This window comes from Nannospalax galili, unplaced genomic scaffold (assembly GCF_000622305.1).
Source record: "Nannospalax galili isolate Female #2095 unplaced genomic scaffold, S.galili_v1.0 scaffold311, whole genome shotgun sequence".
In the NCBI taxonomy this organism is placed as follows: domain Eukaryota; kingdom Metazoa; phylum Chordata; class Mammalia; order Rodentia; family Spalacidae; genus Nannospalax; species Nannospalax galili.
Genome location: NW_008330298.1, coordinates 3378089 through 3398002, shown reverse-complemented (window position 1 = coordinate 3398002; position 19914 = coordinate 3378089). Strand labels below are relative to the sequence as shown.

The following is a 19914-nucleotide window of genomic DNA, read 5'->3' as shown; positions in this document are numbered from 1 at the left end:
AGTTTTGTATTTGTGTTTTGTTGTTCTTGTTTGGGAATGTCTCAGTCTGTAACCCAGGCTGGACTGGAACTCACTGTGTATGCCAGGCTGGCCTCAAACTCATAGCAATCATCTGGCCTCAGCCTCCTGAGTACTGGGATTACAGGCATAAGCCACCATGTAAAGCTTCTAGTTGAATTTAGAAACACTAGACATCATTATTTATGTCCATAAAAGATGGCAATTATATACATGATCAGAATGGAGCCTTTCCTCACAAAATTGGTATTCTTTCTGATTTCTCTGCGCATGATCACGCAATAGAATAAAACCCATCACTTTAAGATGAACTGTTAATAGCCTTTGGGGGAAATGAAGATAACAGCTGTGTGCTCATTCTGTAGAACGCACAGTGGTATCTTCCTCATTCCCAAAATAGTCCTTATGAAATTGAAGCAGAAAATTCTGCTCAACTAAATAAGCCTGGAACAAATGCCATATATAGCATAGAGCCCCTGTTACCACTGACATACTCTTTTTCCGCTTCGTAAGGAAACACTGTTGTTCCATTGCAGGTCTCTTCTTAGAACTTGGCATGGTAGCCTTACCTTTTCTTCTGAAAGAAAAACTTCAATACAGACCCTACTTCCCACTTGCCTCTTAGGCCCAGAAGTACATTCTATGTCATTCAGAAGGGTCCATACTATTTCTTTTCATTCTTTAATTCCTCAAATTAATCCTTTGACTCATTTGCATTTCTCAGAAGAGGAACTAAAAAGATGAGAATGATGTTGGATAATCCAGAGAGGAGAGCTTTCATCAGCTTGGAAAGGCTTTTAAAGCTCTTCTTAAATGTTCACAGAAATAGGATTTACCAAATGTTCAAAAATAATTATGATGAATCACAATTGTGAAGAAACAATTTTCTGTCGTTATTACAAAGTTATTTTTAAAGTGTTTCTTCATGAATCATACAAAATAACCAATTGCAAAATAAATTGCCATCTTCCTAACTACTTCTGAAAGAAAGAAACTGTAGTTTAAAAAGAAAGCCAATATTTTAATTGAAGAATATATTCTGTGCAGTAAAAGAACTGATATGATGATGAAAGAAGTAATATACTCCCCAAATGTGGATTCTATCACTATCAAATAATAATGTCCTTAAATTTTAATTCAATTTTAATCCACAGCAAAGTTTTAAATTATCTTGATAAAATATCGAGCCCCTTTAGATTATTTACTTCTTTTAAGACCAAAGAAGAATCACATCTTAGTTCTGGAACAGAAATCTGAAGTCTCTTTGAAGAGAGACATATTAATGATGATGTCTATGACTCCTCTGTCAAGAATTGCTTCTATTCAAACTGAAGCAAGCAATGTTGAATACTTTCACAGACATTCACACTATCTTCATAAACCAGAACAAACAGCAAAAAGTCAGACATGGCAGTGCATGTCTATAATCCCAACACTCTTGAGTTGGAGGCAGGAGAATCAAGAGTTCAAGCCTAGTCTCTGCTACAAAAGACTCCATTTATAAACAAATGAACCACCACACAATTCCTTCATTAAAAAGCATTAGAAGTATTTTAGTAAAAGAGTGATACCTGGTACTGGCGAGATGGCTCAGTGGTTAAGAGCACTGGTTGCTTTCACAGAGGACCTGGGTTCGAGTCTCAGCACCTACATGACAGCTAACAACTGTAACTACAGTTTCAGAGAATCCAATACTCTCTTCTGACCTCCATGGGCATTGTACAACATGGATGCACCAACCTACATGCAGGCAATACATTCATACACATAAAATAAAAATAATAAATAAAAATGAATGATATTTGTATTTTCAGGTTCTTCTGTTAGCACCATAAAAACATTATGTATCTGGTTGTACAAACCTTTATATTCTTAGGACATACTTTTAATTGAATGAAGGATGTTTGATAATTTACAAATGTACCAAGCTGCTACCATTACAAGACTACCCCCCATATTAGGAGTTTCTCCCTCAATAATAGCTGAAATTTATAGGGGAACCTAGCAAATATACGATAATATAAATTACACATCTATGTTTCCCATTAGACTGTGAACTTGCTGAGTGGAGGGACATATGTTTCTATCTTCAGAATTATCTAACACAGGACCTTGAGCATAGTAATAATTATAAAGATAGTGATAATAAAAATAACAGCCCTTATGTCATACTGTGTACCAGGATCTACATTCTAGGAATTGTGAATGATTAACTCAATCTTCATGTGACCTTATGAAAGTTGCTATTTATGAACATTTACAAATGAGGAAATGGAGAACCTACATGGCAAGCAACATCCAAGGCTATACAGCAAAGTAAACTACAAATAATAAATAAAATATTTTTTAAAGTTCTTTTGATGGCTGTAAGCACAGGATGCTCCAAGAAGCTAGAAGAGGGAAATCAGGCCCAGCCTTGCGAGTTAGGGGCTGTTTCTTAAAGAAAGTGATATCTAACTTGAGTTCCAAAAGACAAGTTACTGTGGTCCCACCAATAGAATAAGGGCATGGCTTCTCAGCAGTGCTACAGTAAAGAGGAGATTATGCCATTGGAAATATAAATGCTAGCATATTCATTTTTTAAGAGATGGCAATCATATTATTTTATAGTCCTACCTGGTACTCAGGGGTGGGTTGGTCTTTAAATTGTATTTACTCTTATTTTATGTGTATGAGTGTTATGCCTACATATGTGTAAGTGCACCCATGTTGTGCAGTGCCCACGGAGGACAGAAGATAGTGTTGGATCACCTGGAAGTGGAGTTACAGATGGTTGTTAGATACCATGTTGGTGCTGGGATTTGAACTTAGGTTTTCTGCAAGAACAGCCAATGGTCTTAACCACTGAGCCATCTCCAAGCCCTAGTTTGTCTTTAAATAAAGCCTGAAAATAATTATTGATGGTGGTTTAAAAGCTGCCTGGGTTTTAATTATGTTTGAATATCACTTGCTTTTGTTACTGAACCACTTAGAGCAGATTGTCTAAGGAATTTTGTTAATGGAGTAAACAGAAAACAAACCAGTATACAAAGGAATTAACTGTTATTACGATCTGTCACCATGGGTGAATATGACCTGCATACAAAAGGGATGTGGTGACCATTTCTTAAATGATAAATGAAGGAAGAAATCCCTAATACTGACTCTGTAATTTAAGCAAATTAAGCCAAGTGAGATGCTTTTTAAAAATTGTTTATTGAGCTTTTGTACATTTCATACAACTGTTCTTCATCAAATTTAGACTCTCTCCCCCATCTATGCCCCTCCACCCCTCTACCAGACCTAATGCATTCTGCCATACATGTTAAGCCCTATCCAGGCAAGCATTTGTATTTAGATGTCCTTCGGTATGAGTTCATCCACTGGAGTCTAGTCAGTCTATCTAGAGATTGTAAGGAAGGTCTACTCTCCCTCATCCAGTAGTAATCAGTCTCCAACAGCTCCCAGGTTAGGGCTATCCCTCTTCCCATTTCCCTCTCACCACACTGGGCTCTTGTCTGATTGAGCTGGCATGGGTCTTGTGCTCGATGGCACCACTGCTGCAAGTTCACATGTGCAACCTTCCAGAGGCCTGTTTCCCTATCTTCATGGAACAACCCTGGCTCTTACATTCTTTCCACCACCTCTTCTGCAATGATCCCTGAGCTGTGGGTGAGTGAAGTTTAATATAGGAATCCTACCCAGGGGCACACACTCTGCAGTCTCTTATTCCTTAAAACGTAGCCAGTAGTGTCCTTCAGTGTGCATCACCCTCTGTTATTTAAGGGAGCTTCACTGGTGAGAGTTGAGGGATACACTAGTATACTCTACCCCTGTTCCACTATGTTCCATGAGCCTTAGGTGTAGAGATTTCACTGTAGATATGTCACCTGGGACTGTGAATCTCTCAGATGTATATTCTCTGTGTGTGACCAGTTGTGGAATTCTGCAGTAGCCTCCATCTGCCAGAGTCCTTGGTTATCTCCGCTGGCATTGCATGACACGGGTACACTTACATACATCCAGGTAATACACTCATACATACAAAACAAGAATAATAAATAAAATATTTTTTAAAACAGAGCAACTCTGACAAAGGTAGGGTAACAGTGAAAGCTTTGACTACTCAACTCTCTTTTCATGCTGTATTAGTCAGGGTTCTCCAAAGAAACAGAACCGGTAGAATGAATAAATATGTATGGAGATTTATCAGCTTAGCTCACAGGATAGAGTCCAAGTAGTCCAACAATGGCTGCACCACACTGGAGAGACTGAGAATCCATAGTCACTCAGTCCACGAGGCTGAATGTCTCAGTAGTCCCGATCTGGTGCTGAAGGTCTGAGAAATTCCAAAAGATCAGCTAGTCTTCAGTCTACAGCAGCAAGACGAACTCACAAGCGAGAGAGAAGGCAAGCAGCAAGAAGCCTGGCATTCTCCTCTGCCTTGGCTTTTTATATGGGCTGCCATCAGAAGGTAACACCCACATTTAGGGTGTGTCTTCCGGCTTCAGATGATCCAGTCAAGATCTCTTTCATTTCAGTTAATCCCAGATCCAGTCAAGTTGACACCCAGGATTAGCCATCACGCATGCATTCCTTAGTGAGACCCACAAATACATTAGTCTTAGTTTGTTCTGGCTGCTATAACAAAATTCTATTTACAGAATGGCTTATAAATAACAGTAAATTATTTTTCAAAGGTATAGAGACTAAAAATCCAAGATCAAGAGGCTGACAGGTTCAGTGTTTGGTGACGGTTCACTTCCAAGACAGCAATCTGTTCACTAACCTCACGTGGAAGAAGGACTAAGGAAGGAGTCTCTCTGGGAATTTCTTTTATGAGATGTTTTTTTATTTTTAATTATGTACATATGTGTGTATCAGGGAAATGTACATATGTGAGCGCAGGGTTGGATCTCTTGGAGCTGGAATTACAGGCGGCTGTAGTTTCCTGACATGGGTACTAGGAACTGAACTCAGGTCCTCTTCAAGAGCACTATGTGCTCTCAACCACTGAGCCCTGGGGGTTTCTTTTGTAAAGGCACTAATATATCATTCATGGGGTAAGAGTTAATCAGGCTCCAGAGCCTTGCCTCCTAACACCATCAACTGGGGGGTTGTATAATTTAAACATATGAATTTTGAGGGGACATAAATATTCAGAACATCAGGTTACCCTAATTTGGCAGAATTCAATTAAATGAAAACAATGTAAAAGTAGTTTGTGTAGGTTAAGGGTGAGACTCAGTGGTTGAGCCGGTGTTTGACATGCACAAGTGCCTAGGTTCAATTCCCAGTGTGCACACACACAGTGTAAAAATCATTGATTTATTGAGTTATCATACAACAGAGTAGGAACCTATAACACCCTGCGGCTGAGTGACATTTAAGAATACTTATATCTAAGTTCTCCCCTATGGCCTGTGACCTGCTTAGCCACAGGTTCTTGACCCTGATAACAGTGCCAGGTATAGACTCCATCCTGTGAAGTGGGTCTTAAATCCAATCAAAAGGTGGTTAGTTTCTCCCATAACATTTATGACACTATTTCTCCAATGGGCATATCTTACAAAGCCAGGTATTAATTGTAGCTCACAGGGTTCACAGATGGGCCAGGTTGATGATTAGTTTTCTCCTCCAGTAGCATACATAGCACCTCCTAGTTCTATGATAGCTAGGCAGTAGAGTTGAAGTTTTGAGGTCAGTACCAGCTTGATTTCTCCTTGCCTGTTCTAGGACTCACATATGTTGTATCTCAGCAATAGGGGGTTATCAACATGTTCTGGTGGGTAACCAACAGTAATAGCAATAGCCAATATTGTTTGAGAATCTATGGGAGCCCCCTGGCCAACAACTCCAAATGAGGGAGTCCATTCTGGGCAGTGGGTTTTTAATTTGCTAGCCTGTGGTGTCTGGTAGGGGCACTGAACCCCCCTTGTAGGGTTACTACATTTAAATTCTTTTCCATATTGTATATGTACATATTCTAAGAAGCTTCTCAAGTAGTAGATTTCTATATGACATTTTCAAAAGACCATTGGTGTTGGTTATCCTTCCCCTTACTCTCTCCTCTGCCGTGCCCTTCTAGTCTCCACTGCATTTTAAAATACTTTTGTTTATTATTTTTATTTATGTATATAAGTGTATTGCATAAATGTATATAAGTGCACCCATCTTGTGCATTGCCCGTGGAGGTCAGAAGAGGGTGTAGGATCCCCTGAAACTGGAGTTGCAAATGGTTGTTAGTCGCCATGTGGATGCTGGGAATTGAACCCCTGTCCTCTGCAAGAGCAGCCAGTGCTCTTAACTGCTGAGCCATCTTTCCAGCCCCTCTCCACCCCATTTAACCCTTCCGATCCCATTATTCCCCCTTTTCCCTTTATATCACTACATTCTATCTCCCTTCCATGACTCCCATGCATGGCCCCTTATTAGTTTCCTGACCTCTATGGATTTTCCAATTGAAACATACCTATCTACTAAACTGTCTCCTAATGATTTATTGTTATACCCACAGATTAGTGCATCTCTCAGCTCTTGCCAGAGAAGCTTCTTCTTGTAGTAGATGGCAATTAGCACAGAGGCCCACAACTGGTCACTGTGCATAGAAAAAGAGACCATGGAGCGCTCAGCCCTAAATGAGACACCTATACCTCCCAAGGGTGGAACATTGCAGAAGAGGTGGTAGAAAGATTAGAGAAGCCAGAGGTGGTAAATGAATACAAGGAAATCATTTTGTCTAGACAGCATGGGGCAGTTGCATACATGAACTCTCAGTGCTCCTGACAACATGCACAAGAGCTGTGCAAACCCAAGCCACACAAAAACCCAGCAAGGAGGCGGGGCTGGAGAGATGGCCCAGTGGTTAAGTGCACTGGCTGCTCTTGCAGAGGACCGACCCAGATTCAGTTCCCAGCACTCACATGGTGACTAACAACCTTCCATAACTCCAGTTCCAGGAGATCTGACGCCCTCTTCTTGCCTCCACGGCATTGTACAACATGAGTGTACTTATATACAAGCAGTCAAAACACTCATACATATATAATAAAAATAAATAATTTTTAAAGCAATATCGATATGTGAGGTGGACAAGAAGCCCCAGTCCTAGCTGCAGATCTATTGGCAATTGATAGTTGCTAGGAGAGGGAGATTCAGTTTTCTTTGAGGGAGTGATGCCTGGTAGGTTGACCGGGTTCCTATGGATGGAGCCACACCCAATGGCATTTGGGGAACACAAATTAGACTCGCTAGGCCTGTAAAAAGGAAAAAGAATATAGAGGACATGAAGCCTGGGAGGGGAGTAGTATGATGGGGTGGAGATGGAGGAAGAGGTCTGAATATAATCAAAATATATTATATGAAATTGTCAAAGAATCAATACATTTTTTTAAAAAGCAAAAAACCGAATATTTGTATCATTTTATCGATGTTCAATTTTCCATCCCCCAAGAGGAAACAACAGCATTTGAAATCCACAAATCAGTAGTACTGAATACTGGAAAACATGATATTATGTTCTGGGACTGCACAGTGGACTTACCTTTCCCTCTGAGTTCATATTAGGCCAGGGCTTTGCAGCCTCAGGACTGCTGACATTTAAAGATTGATAACTGTTGTGAAGTGCTATCATATACAATGTAGAGATGTGCAGCAACAGCAATTCCTGGTCTCTATACTAAATGTGACAGTCACATCCCCGATTAGACAACTGAAAATCTCTCCAGACATTGCCAAATGTCCTCTGAGAAGCAATTTGTCCTTAATTGAGAACCACTTGTAAAAATATATGCTTGAGTGAGTACATTGAAGTTCCTAGTATTGTATGAGGCATGTATAATGCAGGTGAAATTTAAATGGTGATGAGGGAAATTTATACTCAGATATTAAAAAGTAGATAGCATCAGGTGTTGGGTTTGATAATGGTTTCATAAGAATCAATCGTATTTTTCAACATCTTCCCACGCACAGGTCTCTATAGGTTTTTGCCACAAACTCCAGCTTGCTTATTCTTACTGCTCTTACTGCAGTAAAAATTTCAATTTTCATGAAGCCCAACTTGGTTTTTTTTTCCTTTATTGTCTATGTTTTCAGTATCATATCTAAGAAATTGTAGGTACATCCAATGTCATGAAGATTATGGCCTATGTTCTAGTCTAAGATTTTTGTGGGCTGGCCATGATGGCACAGAACTGTAATTCTATCACTCAGGAGGCTAAACCAGGAAAGCGAATTCAAGTCCAGACTAGACTATATAGTGAGCTCAGATCAGCCTGGGTTACATAGCAAGGATTTGTTTCAAAAATGTTTTTAACATGGATTTTTATGGTTTTAGGTCTTATATCAAGGTCTTTTATTTGAGTTAATCTTTGTATATGGTGTTAAATATGGGTCTAACTTTATTCCTGTGCACGTAGATATCCAATTTTCTTGGTAACATATATTGAGAAGACTGTCTTTTCCTTGTTAAATGAACTTGGTACCCTGTCAAAAATTATTTGGCCACATATGTGATTTTTTTTTAATTTTGGGGTTGCCTATTCTATACTATGGGTCTCTATGTATGTTTCTATTGAGTACCATACTGTTCTTACTGCAACTTTGCAGTAAAACTTTATACTGGGAAAAATGAGTCTTCCAGCTTTGTTCTGCTATCACTGCAATAAACAGAAACTATCACTAAAAAGCAATCACAAGGAATAGACACAATACCACATCTGTTGCTGATACATATATGTTAATGGAGAAAAATGATTTAAAAACTAATAAAGGGGGCACATATGTATATGAAACAGAGAGAGAGAGAGAAGAGAGAGAGAGAGAGAGAGAGAGAGAGAGAGAGAGAGAGAAGGAGGGAGGACAGAGACAGAATGAATCTATTATCTGTCAAATATTCCAATATACCCTGACAAAAAACTCTGGGAAGTAGTTCTTTCATACTATACTCCCCATTTTGCCTAGGAACATTCTAAGGCTTGAAGAGATTAATCCAGTTATTTGCTGTGTTTGACCAGTTGTGGAACTGGTTGCAAAAAGAAGCTTCTTTGATGAGCAGTGGAAGGTATACTTATCTGTAAATATAAGGATACATACTTAGCATATATTTAAAAATTACAGTTGTCTAGGGATGTGACAGACATAGTAGGTTTTTCACTAGGATCTATGACCTCTCCAGGGAAAAGGCTATTTGGATAAACTCAAGGCCCAAGAATATTTTGTTTACAATAAATCAACTTAACTATAAATAAATAGATTGACTAAAAGAATGGGAAAATATACTTATCTGCAGAGGACTTAGTGGTGGAATTATAAAGCTATGTCTATGACCTAACCTCCGAAACCTGTACATATTACCTCACATCTCAAAAAATGTGATTATTCTGAGGATTTTGAGAAGAAAGACTTAGCAAGGAAGGTCCTAAATACAATCACGCATATACTTACAAGAGAGATAAACAGGGAATTTAGATACAGACACACAGAGGGTAAGGAAATGTGAGTATGGATCAGAGAGAGAAAGAGTGTAGCCAAAAGCCGAAGAATGCTGACTGATAGCATAGGTGGGAAGACACAAGGAACGTATTTTCCCCAAGATCCAGGGAAGCAGTATAGCCTATACCTCGGTTTTAGAATTTTGCCTCCAGAACTGTGGAGAATAAATTTCTGATTCTTTTACAATATATTTTATTGAATTTTATTGAATTTTTGTGCATTTCAAACAAACCACTAGTAGTCAGACAATCTGTTATTATTGACACAGAAATGTAAAAGACCTAGATGACTAACACTAACAGCACTAGGATTATATAGGTTGATAATAATGAAGAGGATATAATGAGAGGATATAACAATCTTTTTTCCAATTTTTTAAATTAAATTTTTGTGATTTTCATATAATATAGTTGATTATATTTAGATCCCATCCCCTATCTGCACCTCTCCCTGCTGTCATCCATCCAATTTAATGTACTCTCAAACATATATACACATATATATAATACACAAAAAAATGCAGCCTATAGAATTTGATTTGTATCCCCAAATGTCCTTCACTGTGGGTCCATTCAGTGGGCCCACCAAGAGTCCTATCCCTGTCAGACATTGTCTCTCCTCCTCCCATCAGCCATCAATTGCCAAAAGTTCCTTAGGCTGAGTTGAGATTTCTCAATCTTAATACATATGTACCTAATAACAAAACTTGAGTATACTTGAAGTAAAAAGTATTTTCAATTCATAGAAAGTATGTATTTTGACATCACTGAAATTAAACCAGATTCTAATAACAGAAGGATACCTGGAAATTTTTCTCAGTATTTAGAAGCTACATGGCACTCTGAATAATACATAGATCAAAGAAAATGTCAAAAAGAATTATAAATTATTCTTCTGAGACAGGGTCTTACTATGTAACCCTGGCTATCCTGGAACTCACTATGTAGACCAGGCTGGCCTCAAACTCACAGAGACCCACTTGCCTCTGCCTCCTTAGTGCTGGGATTAAAGGCATATGCCAGCATCCCTGGCCAGATATATGATTAACTTAATAAAAATAAAAATATAATCAACACAGTGAAAAGACAGCCTACAAAATGAAGAAAACCTTTGCCAAATGTTTACAAAAAATAAGGTGAATGGTTCCTGAAAACATCTGAGGTTGACCTCTGACCTACACTCACACACATACTCATGTGCACATGTACCATACACAAGCACTCATGTGAACATGTATATACATACACACACGTACACACAAAAAGCTATACTAGGATTTGATCTGACTCCAGTTCTAATGATAGGAATGTAAATTTGTCTAATACTTTGAAAATCAGTATGAAGTTTCCCCAAAAATCTAATTGCCAGGTGCCATTGGTACATGCCTTTAATCTCAACACTCAGAAAGCAGAAGCAGACAGACACTTGAGTTTGAGGCCAGCCTAGTCTATATAGTGAGCTCAAGGCCAGCCAGAGCTACAGAGTGAGACCGTGTCTAAAATAAACACCTAAAAATGTAACTTCCATATGCTAGAGCCATACCACTTCTGAGTTTATAACCCTAAAGAATCAAACTCAGCTTACTGTAGGGATACCGGGACACACATGTTTTCTGTGGCACTATTCACAATAGGCAAATCATGCATGGACTCAGGCTAGACATCCATCAATAGATGAATGGAAAAAAAAAAAAAATATATATATATATGCACAATGTTGTTTTACTCTACCATAAAGAAACCTGAATTGATGTCAATTGCAAGAAAATGTCTGAAATTAGGGATCATCATTTTAAGGGAAATAAGCCAAACTCACAAGGACAAGTATCTCATGTTATCTCTTACTTGCAGAAGTTAGGGGAAAAATAAGAAGAACACGAAGCTAAAAAGGAGACTAAGAATGATGAGGAAGAACAAAGTGGGGAGGAAGGACAAGGGAAAGGAAAAGAGACATGAATGTGGATAGAATGCATTAGAAGTACATATGGAAATGTCATAATGAAATTCCTTTGTACAGTTAATGTAGCCTAGTAAAAATAAGAAAGGAAATACATCAAAATGGAAGAATCCCTGAAGGTAGTTTATGGTGGAAATTTAGAGCACCAAACACATACATAAGAAAAAAGAAAGATTTTGTATCAATGACATCAGATTTCACTTTACAAATTGAATAGGCAGATGAAATAAAAAAGTCAAAATGAAAAGAAACCAAAATCAATTAATAGAAAACAGAAAATCAGTAGAGAAATTAAATGAAACTGAAAGCTGGTTCTTTCAGATAATCAGAGAAAATTTATAAAACTCGGGTTGCATGTATTAGGAAAGAGAGGAGAGAAAACTTACCAATGGAGTGTTAATGCACCTGATTTTAATACTTATTATAAAGCTACATTATAATAAGGATAATGTAGAATTTATGTCAAAGCAAATCTACTAATGGAATAGACAGCAAAGTCAGGTAATTGTACATTTTTTGCAAAGATACAAAAGAAACTCATTGGAAAAGAATAACATTTTCACTAAATGGTTTTTCAACTACTGGATATGCATATGCAAAACTCTTGGATTCATACCAGCAGCACATGTACAATTAACCCAAAATGGATTACAGACCTAAATAGAAAATCTAAAACCAAAAAAATTCCTCAGTGAACATTTAACAGATCATTTTTAAAATAACATTTTTACCAATCCTTTGAGACTTTTTCATAGACTATATGAAGACTTTATATCCATGCTCAGATGCCAAGGAGCTCAGAAAGTAACCGACTGTGACTAGTAATAATCAGATATATAGAGATTAGAAACACATGTGCAAACATCTTAATGTCAATTGCACTAAAAATGAATTTTTCTGTATGAAACTGTGTATTTTAATAATGAAATGGAGATCTTTTTTAAAGGTTAAAAACCTCATTTAATTTTATGTCTTACAGGGTTTATACTCAGTACAATATTGTATAACTATATTAATTCAACTGTAAACCTAAAAATTTACAGCCAATTTTGAAAGAGATGCATCTTAGCTCTGGAAACTGTTATTGAATTTGTCAGTGCTGTTGTCATGAAATGCTTCTTCTAAGTATGTGGTTAATAAATAAATAATTTTTAAAAGTCATGAAAGCAAAAATAGAGCAAAATGTTTATACCATGTAATATTATGTATCTATGCAATGTAGGTTTACATTATAAATGATGTACAACTGAAAACAAAACCAACCAGTCCAAGGTGAAAAAAATTCAAATCCTTCCCACATCTAAGAGGTAAATTTTTATGATCATATGTGAGGCAATGATTTCTTAGATATGATGCTCAAAACAAAATCCATTAAAAACAAATTAATGAAAACATTCATTCCTGAGGTTGGAGGGATGTCTCAGAAGTTAACAGCACTAGCTGCTCTTGCAGAGGACCCAGGTTCAATTCCCAGCACCCACATGGTGGCTAACAACTGCCTGTCACTCCAGTTCCAGGGGAATATGACACTCTCTTCTGACCTCAATGGGCATTGCATGACACAGGTGCAGTTACATACATGCAGGCAATACACCTCACATGCATAAAAAATAAAAATAATAAATAAAATTTTTAAAAAGAAAATATTTGTCCCTATGAAAATGGCATAAGATTTTTTTGAAATTATGGATAAAAATTAAAATAAATGTTAAATTTTTTAAAGTAAGACAGAAAATTGATAAAACAGTTCATAGCCTGGGAGAAAGCATTTACAAAGCGTGTATCAGACAAAAAAAATATTAAGAGTCCATGTCTGATTGAATCAGCTTAGGTCTTATGCACAATTCAACCTTGCTGCAAGTTCACATGAGCGAGCTTCCAGCGACTGCCTGAAAGCTTGTTTACCTATGTTCATAGACCAACCCTGGTCTTAGAATCTTTCTGACTCCTCTTCCACAATGGTCCCTGAGCCTTAGGTGGGTGAGGTTTAACATAGGAGCCTTATCCTGATGGTGAAGTTTAATATAGGAGTCCTATCCTGGGACACACGCTCTGCAGTCTTTTATTCTTTTAAAGTTAGCCAGTTGTGGCCTTCTGTTTGCATCGCACTCTGTTGTATAAGGAAGCTTTGCTGGGGAACACCCTGTTCTGCTATGTTCCATGAGCCTTAGGTATAGATGTTGCTCTGTAGAAGTGTTACCTAGGGCTGGACTTCTCTCATGGTGAGGGAGGGGCTGTGGGGATACATAGATGGAGGATTAAATTTGATTAAGAGCTATTGTATGAGTCGGGCGTGGTGGCGCACACCTTTAATCCCAGTACTCAGGAGACAGAGGCAGGCAGATCTCTGCGAGTTCAAATCCAGCCTGGTCTACATAGTGAGTTCCAGGCCAGCCCCACTACAGGGAGACCGTGTCTCAAAAAGACCAAAAAAAAGAGCTATTGTATGAAATTCACAAAACCTCAATTAAAAATATTAAAGAAAAAAGAGCCCATGACATACTCTAAAAACACTAAATGAAAAACAAATTCAATCAATAATCAATATAAAATTGACAAAAGAGTTGAATAGGCACTTCACCAAATAAGACATGCATACGGCAGAGAAGCATATGAAAGAAGTATGACATCATTGTCATTAGGTAAATACAAATCAAGAACACAATGAGCTGTACACACACACACCACCTAGAATGGCTTAAATGTTAAAAGAATGTTATAAAATATTGCTCAGGATGTCAATGAACTCTCTTCTACAGCTGGTGAGAATGGAAATGGTTTAAAATATTACATTGTTAATGTAACTTCTTCAAAATTAAACATATACCTCAAAACTGATCCATCCATTGTTCTTTATCTACCCAAATGAAATAAAAGCTTATGGGCTAGGGATGGAGCTCAGTGATATAGCACTTGACTAGCATGTGTAAGGCCCTGTATTCAACCCCCAGCACCAGTGCTGCTAAAAGTTAAAAAAAAAGAAAAAGGTGGAGGTGGGGGGTCGGTGCTGGATAACTTTAGTGTCAACTTGACTCACCTGGGTTTAGGGAGCCTCAATTGGGGAATTTCCTTCATTGGACTGGCCTGTGGCCATGTCCATGGGGCATCTTCTTGATTGTTGAGTGATGTGGGAGGGGCCAGCTACTGTGGGTGGTGCCACCCCTGGGCAGGTGGGCCTGTGTTGCATAAGAAAGCAGGCTGAGTAGGGGCCAGGGAGCAAGTCAGTAAGCAGTGATCCTCCATGGCCCGTACTCCAGCTCCTGCCTCCAGGTTCCTGCCCTGAGTTCCTACCTTGGGCTCCCTGATGAACTGTGACCTGGGAGATGTAAGACAAATAAACCCTTTCCTCCCCAAGCTGGTATTGGTCAGAGTGTTTCGTCACAGCAATGGAGAAACAAGCTAGAACAGGGGGTGAGAAGAAGAAAGGGAACAATAAATGTAGGTGGGTAAGAATGTTATATGTAATATGAATGTCCGTTATATTTAGCATTTATCATGGATAAAAACCAAAAGCAGCCCAAATGCTTGCCATCAGGTGAATGAATAAACAAATTTTGATATAGGTCGAGCATCCAAAATTCTGAAATCTGAAATGGTCCAAAATTTGAAATGTTTTGAGCTATTCACTGAATATCACAAGCACAGAATTTCACATGACACCTCATGTGATGGGTAGCAGTTAAAACGTAGGAAAACTAGGGGCTTTTAAAACTTGCTTTCAGGCTATTTCTCCAGAAACGTAAATGTAATCTGTGCTTAGACTTGGGTCCTATCTCTAATATATCTCATTATGTATGTGCCAATATTCCAAAGTCCAAAATCTCTGAAACCTAAAACACTCTGTTCCCTAGGATTTTGCTCACAGTGAAATACTACTCAGTCAAAAGAGGAATGGAAATTCAACAACATTCCTCTTTAGGCTGAGTAGTCCTTCACTGTGAGCATACACAAGTTGACATCTATTATGGGAACCCCACCCCCAAGAAATATGGAGTTCTTGTTGTCGTAGTGTCAATAAATGCTGCTGGAAAAATTGGACATTTATGGGAAAGATAATAATGATAAATCTGGACCTAAATTTCATCCCTTATATGACAAATTTATTCAAATTACATTGCTGATTTAAATGTATAGTTATAAACTTTTAGGAGAGAACATAAAAGAAAACCTTGATGAACTAAGATTTAGCAAGGGTACTTAGACATCACAACAAATTCATGATGTAAAATGGGGAAAAATCAATAAGCTAATGAAATATTCACAGAATTTTTGTTCCGTGAAAGATTATGCTGAGGATAAAAATAACATACAGACAGAATATGTGTGCTAGTCACCCCAATATTTTTTAAAATCCCTAACTCACCTTATTAATGATCTCTAGATAGGCTGACCAGACTCCAGTGGATGAATTTGCACCAAAGGCCATATGGGAACAAATGCTTGACTGGATAGGACTTAACATGTATGAGGTCTGGTGGTGGGGGCATAAATGGGGGAGGGAGTTTAAATTTGATTAAGAACTCTTGTATGAAATGTAAAAAAGGTCAATAAAAATGTTTTTAATTAAAGTTAAAAAAAAATCCCTGACTCAACTAGGAAACCAACCACCCAATTTTTAGACAAACAAAAGACTTGAACAACCACATCATCAAAGATTATACGCATGGCAGATAGATACACAAATAGATGTTCAACATCACTAATCAAGAAAGAAATGAAAATTAAAACCACAGTGAGATGCTACTACACATCTATTCAAATAGCTACTACAGAAAACTGATAAAACCAAATGCTGATGATCACAGGAACTAGGATCTGGTGCATAGTGATGTCAGGGCTATAAAATAATATAGCCACTCTGGAAATAATTCTAATAGTTTCTCAAAAGGTTAAGCATACAGTTACCATGTGGATTAGTAATAACATTCCTGGGCATTTATCCCCCAAAACTAAATCTCATAACTACCCCAAAAGCTGTCCTCAAGCTAGGTGCCTATAATCTCAGAACTCAGGAAGCTGAGGTTGGAAAAACCACAAGATCAAGGCCAGCCTGGGCTACACAGGGAAATTCTGTCTCAAAACAAAATGAAAAAGTTTTACTCAAATGTTCCTAGCAGTTATATTTATAATAGCCCCAAATCAAAAGCAAACCAAATTTTCTTCAACTGATAAGTAGTTAAATATACTACATGTATGCCTTGGAATAGTACCGAGTAATAAAAACAAACTGTTGATATACTCAACACCTTGGATGGATTCTAAAAGCATTCGGTTCAGTAAAAACATCAACCCCAAAAGTTTTCACACTGTATGATTCTATTTATACAACATTTTCTAAATAAAGTCCCAGAGAGATGTAGAACAATAAAGTAGATGCCAAGAATGAAGTGGTGGGAAGAAAGCAGAAGTAAAAGGACACTATGCAACATCCATTAATTCTCTCTTGGTTGTGGTGTCAGTGATGGTTATGAAAATCAGTATGTTTGAGAAAATGACATATAATCACAAAGACACTCAACAGTGGCATGTGCATGCTGAAGTGGTAAAACCTGAGTAAGATTCATAATCTAGTTAGTTATATTATGTTAATTAGTTTTCTGGTTTTGACAATGCTGTATAAAAATGGAAGACGGCACCAATGGGGGAAGATGAGTGATGGATACCTGGATCCTCTCTGAACTACTTTTTATAAGCTCTTGTGAGTGTCTAATTATTTCAAAATAAAAAGTTGAAATAAAATAAAACTGACACTCCAGTTATTAGAAAAGTTTTAAATATGTCTGGAACAACTTGAACAGGTGAACCCACATTTTCAACTGCACGTTTTATGAAATCTAAATGCAGAACAAGTATTTACGGCAAAATTTTATTATTCAGATTGAGATATGTTACAGATATAAAATACACTCCTGATTGCAAAGAGATCATATAAAATATAAAATATCTCATTGATGATTCTTACAATGATTGCACACTGAAATGAAAGCACATCACATATACTGGATTGAGTAAATTAACGTTAAACTCACTGATTTCAATTTTTAATGTATTAAAAACTTAACAGCTAATATATGGTGGACATTATAGTTTTATTAGATAGTATTGTTCTAAAGTATCATAAATTTATAACGTGTAAGAGGTAATCCCTGGGCTGGGTGAATTCAGTAAAGGAAGAGATTGTAATTATTTAAACTTGGGGGAGAGGGAAGTCATAATTGCCTGGTGCTGAGCTCTGAGCTTGCATGAAGATACTGCAGTCCTGGGATAGAGAAATCTGAGGAGGGGCACGGACCTTAGGTGTTGTTTCAGAGCAAAGCATGATGAGGCTGGTTCTTCCAAGTGATGGAAAATCTGCAAACTGGATCTGCTGGTGCTATAGGAAAGATTTGCTATTATCAGAGTGAAGAAGCAAAGCTGAAGTGATCACAGGAAGCACAAGCAGACAGGAAACCTGCAGTCAGCAAACAGGAAGGAACAAGTCTTTTCCTCCTTCAGTCTTTTCTCTACTGACCCCTAATGGGAGAACCTAACACAGAGCCAGTAGACAAGGCAGAAATTTGGTTTGCAGTTTGAGGCAGGGTCTAGTATGAGACCTTGTATCTTTATGATACTATTGCTACTATCCCAAAGCAGGGTATAGAAGAATAGGTTTAGGGCTGAGACAAACACTTGATTACTGGCAAAAGCTAGCTGAGGCAAAGATACCTATTTAGGATCCGCTAAATATCTTAAGTGCTCTTTTATCATGCTCAACATTATTTCTCAGTTCCTCTTGCATCTAATGTGACCTCATATGGTGGTTTGAATGAGGTTATTCTCCATAGGCTCCAAGTATTTGAACACTTGGTCTCCAGTTGATGGTACTGTTTGTGGGGGTTTAAGAGGTGTGGCCTTGCTAAAAGAAGTATGTCACTGGGGGTGTGCTTTAAGAGGGCATAGCCTGGTCACACTTCCAGTCTATCTCTGAGCATCCTGTGCCTGCTTGAAGACGTGAGTGCTCACCTTTCTCCTCTGGCTGCCGTGCTTCCCCTGTCATGGTGGACTCTTATCCCTCTGGAACCATAAGCCCAATACACTCTACCTTCCATAGGTTGTCTTGGTCATGGTGTTTTATCATAGCAACAGAAAAGTAACTAATACACCTTATGACAAGTTCTCACCAATCGAATAGTAGTGGAATGGGTGTTCAAGACATTCAGGCCAACGTAAGGCACCTATATCTTTTCTATTTCTGCTTTCCTATCTGTTGACTGGCCAGCAGCATCCAGGGTGACTTTGGGATATCATGTAATGAAAGGAACAGAGTCCCTGTTTCCTTCATGGATATTTAACTCTCTATACAATGTTTTGACAATGAAACTGCTAAGGAAGTTTCTAAATGCATCAACAGGAAGCTCACAAATGATCATTAAGAATGTATTCTGAAGCCGGGTATGGTTGTGCATACCTATAAATCCAGCACTTGAGAGGTAGATGAAGGAAGATCAGGAATTTAAGGTCATCCTTGCCTACTAGTGAATTTGAGGTCGACCTGAGATACAGGAGACACTGTCTCAAAAAAATTATGCTTTTTTTGTCTTGGTTTTTGTGATAATGCTAGCAGAGTACTCACAAGAAGAAAAGTAACTGCAATGGATCCCAAAGACTGGGGTGAACCTCTTTCTTAATGTCCAGTGTCCTTTGTCTTATGATTTGGCACAATATAAAAAAAAAATCTATTTTTAGAGTCCATCTTACCCCAGTCAGAATGGCTATCATAAAGAAAACAAATGACAGAAAATGCTGGGCAACATGAATCCCAGAAAACAGAAGAGAGGAGGAAAGGAATAGGGAGGGGGAGGAAGGGAACAGGGAAGAGGCGAGATCTCTACTTTGAGCTAGACCTGGTCGCAGAAACCTGTAATCCCAGCTGCTCAAGAGGCTGAGGCAGGAGGACCTATGGGTTCAAAGTCTGAGTTCAAGTTCAGAATGAGTATCTTAGTGAGACTGTCTCAAAATAAAAACGAAAGACAGGGAGAGAGGACCTGGGCATGTGGCTCAGTAGCAGAAATGCTCTGAGTTCAATCCCCAGCAGCACAAAAAAGAATAATAAATTCTATTCTGAAATACATGCCACCTTTCATATAAGAAGAAATGTTTCTTTAACCTTTTGAACTTTCAGATCATTTATCTGAGGAAAAATGGATTTCTTAAGTCTTTTAGATAATTTATTCGTGCATTCTAAATTGGAGACTACTTAACACTGATAATACTTCTGGTATAATATTGCAGCTATATTATAATAGCACACCATTAAGGTTGTTAAGAAAATCTGTGTCATTTTATGTAAAATACACTGGGTGGGGAGTAGAAAATTTTGATGAATTCTAAAGTTTCTCTCTTTACCTGAGTGATCCATCTTCAGACTCTTATTAAAATTATATGATAACACACAAATTTGAAATTCAACAGTTCAATTCAGTTCCTTTT

General features: G+C 37.9%; 1 non-coding gene across 1 annotated transcript; it reads left to right on the top strand.

The window, feature by feature from the left end:
* The first annotated feature begins 18974 nt into the window (after positions 1 to 18974).
* Positions 18975 to 19149, top strand: LOC115072294. Its single transcript, XR_003851338.1, has one exon. It is a non-coding gene; the product is annotated as a small nucleolar RNA SNORA81 (small nucleolar RNA).
* The last annotated feature ends 765 nt before the right edge of the window (positions 19150 to 19914 follow it).